The sequence below is a fragment of the Giraffa tippelskirchi genome, chromosome 7, assembly GCF_054371585.1.
Source record: "Giraffa tippelskirchi isolate mGirTip1 chromosome 7, T2T-mGirTip1v1.2.pri, whole genome shotgun sequence".
Classification (NCBI taxonomy): domain Eukaryota; kingdom Metazoa; phylum Chordata; class Mammalia; order Artiodactyla; family Giraffidae; genus Giraffa; species Giraffa tippelskirchi.
Genome location: NC_137281.1, coordinates 16,860,494 through 16,863,155, shown reverse-complemented (window position 1 = coordinate 16,863,155; position 2,662 = coordinate 16,860,494). Strand labels below are relative to the sequence as shown.

The following is a 2,662-nucleotide window of genomic DNA, read 5'->3' as shown; positions in this document are numbered from 1 at the left end:
CTTGACACCTCTTCTTAATCTCTTCTGCTTCTGTTAGGTCCTTGTGGTTTCTGTCCTTTATCATGCCCATATTTGCATGAAATATTCCTTTGGTATCTCCAATTTTCCTGAAGAGATCTCTAGTCTTTCTCATCCTACTGTTCTCCTCTATTTCTTTGCACTGTTTGCTTAAGAAGGCTTTATCTCCCCTTGCTATTCTCTGGAACTCTGCATTAGTTGGGTATATTTTCCTTTGCCTTTTGCTTCTCTTCTCAGCTGTTTGTAAAGCCTCCTCAGACAACCATTTTGCCTTGCTGCATTTCTTTTTCCTTGGGATGATTTTGGTCACTGCCTCTTGTACAATGTTATGAACCTCTGTCTGGAGTTTTTCAGGCACTCTGTCTACCAGATCTAATCTCCTGAATCTATTTGTCACCTCCACTATATAATCATAAGGGATTTGATTTAGATCATACCTGAATGGCCTAGTGGTTTTCCCTAGTGTCCTCAGTTTAAGCCTGAATACTGTCTCCATAAATCATTGTTGTCCTTCAGAGTTCCCTCTTAGGTGTCCGTGGGAGAACATTATAACTCAAGTTTGTCTCTGGGCTGCACACCACATTCCTCAGTTTATTTCTTATCTTTCTAAATCCTGCTATCCCCTAGTAACTCAAGCTCATTATCTCCTAAAAAGGCTTTTAGCTATTAGTATCTCTAAAATTCCTAGTTTCTATAAGCTATAGTAAAATATGCCAACACTACAACATACCTTGAACTTTTAGCTTCTAACTATTCTTAATTATTCCTAATCTCTAAATTCAGCAAACTTGTTTTGCCATAAACATTTCCCTTACAAGCAGGTTTCAGATAACAATGTTTCCCATGGCCTCAGGCTGCGGCCTATGTGCTCATCCTGGAACATTCTTTGTAAAGATCCTTGAACAAATGTCAATAGTTAACTTTATGGATTATAACATTCTTTCCAGCCAACTCAATCAGAGGAAGGAAAGGACAAGTCAGAATCACAAGACCTAACTCCTTCATCCTGGGACCGTGCCTGCGGGATGAGGAGAGGGGGTTGGGGCCGTGCCTCCATTTTGTCAGTAATGCCTAACACAGCTCCCGACAAGGTGTTAAATTCAGGTGGTTAAATTCAGGAGCTCTAGAATCAGATGGACTGGGTTCAAATTCTGGGCTGCTGCTATCATCTCTACCACCTTAAAAAAAAAAAAGTATAGGGTTTATATGCTGTTTTATCAAATTTGAAGGAAGGAAGAGAGAACACAGTTACCGGGAAAAGAGGCTATGGAAAGCAGCGTCCCAGGTTTCACCTCAGAAATCTTCGGTGCCCAGATGGTAATGCTACTGGCTCATATCTTTCCCTGGCACCAGGGCATGGAGAGGGGCTGGAGACGGCCAGGGAGGAGGTAGTGTCGGGAGCTCTGAACTACTGTAAGAGGAGAAGAGGAAGGAAAAACGTGTCCTTTGTAGCAGCTGCCTGAAAGGAAGACGCTGAGGGGTCTTAGGGCCCTGCTACTCTGGTCTCTCCTCCCGACCTCAGCTCCCCCTCCCGCCTGCGGCCTCCAGGGCTGCCTGGGCGGACGCTGGTCGCCCCAGGAGCTTCAGGGCCCTTGCCCTCCCACTACCAGGGGCTCCCTGTGCTGGGAGGATCTGAGTGGCTCCAGCCTCCGCCTCTGGAGACAGACACCGAGGGGAAAGGCTGGCGGCTCACAGATGCTGGTTGCCAAGTGAGCCTCCGCTGTCCTGTCCAGGCAGTCTTCACACCTGGAGGGACCCGTTTGGTAGCAAACGCCTGTAACCTGGTCAGGGAAGGCCCGAAGCTCAGAGAGTTCAGCCGGGGTTGGGCCGTTGGACCTCGCCCTTTGCCCTTTGCTGTCATATCCTCGCGCCCTTGGAGCGCGCACTTTCTCTGTTGTCCCTTTTGCCGGTTCCTAAAATGGCACCCAACATCCGCTGGACAAGGAGTGCTTCCGGAGGAGAAGCCGGCGGCTGGAACGTCTGAGGTTCCCCGCCCACTCCAAGGATCCCACAATGCGCAAACTGCGCTTCTCAGCAAGCTTGGAGCTCGGCCCTCCTGCCCCCAGACCTCTCCTCAGTCACGGACCTTTAGCGTCTCCACAGTCTGGGATCACCCCCCGCCCCCACCAACCCACTCACCTTTCCTCGAGCCTGCACCCCACCTTCGCCCCTGTTCAAATACTGTTCTGCAATTGCAGGCCGTGATGACGTTGGTTTCCGGTTTTTCCTTCGCCCCTAAGAGGCAGTTTCTGATCCCAAAGTCTCAGAACACCTCCCTCTGGAGTCCTTCCCTCCGGGTCCAGGCAGGACTCAAATGAAGCCGGTGCTGTCTCCTGGCAGTTCCAAGATGTTCAGCCACTCAGAAAAGTTAAGACCCGTTGTCCAGAGTGCAAAATGACTCTGATTGCCATCTGAGCAGGCAGTCTCCCAGGTCAGACTGGGTGCCATCCAGACATCCCTAGGTCCTTGCCCAAAGGAGGCTGAGCTGAGCACCCTAGGAAAGACTAGGAGGGGACAGTGAAGGTCAAGGAAGATTAACAGTGACTGAAGGTCAGGACAACCCAGAAGGGAGCCTCATCATAGCAGTGGGTGTGTACCACTGACATCTACCCTTGGACACAATGAAATCTTAACTTCTTTCCCA

The 2,662-nt window shown here is 49.5% G+C and overlaps 1 long non-coding RNA gene across 1 annotated transcript; it reads right to left on the bottom strand.

Annotated features, from left to right (window-relative positions):
- Positions 1–298: 298 nt before the first annotated feature.
- On the bottom strand, positions 299–1,836 carry LOC145515774 (uncharacterized). Its single transcript, XR_014060996.1, has 2 exons — positions 1,712–1,836; positions 299–1,429 (listed from the first exon to the last, which is right to left on the bottom strand). It is a non-coding gene; the product is annotated as an uncharacterized LOC145515774 (long non-coding RNA).
- Between the last annotated feature and the right edge of the window lie 826 nt (positions 1,837–2,662).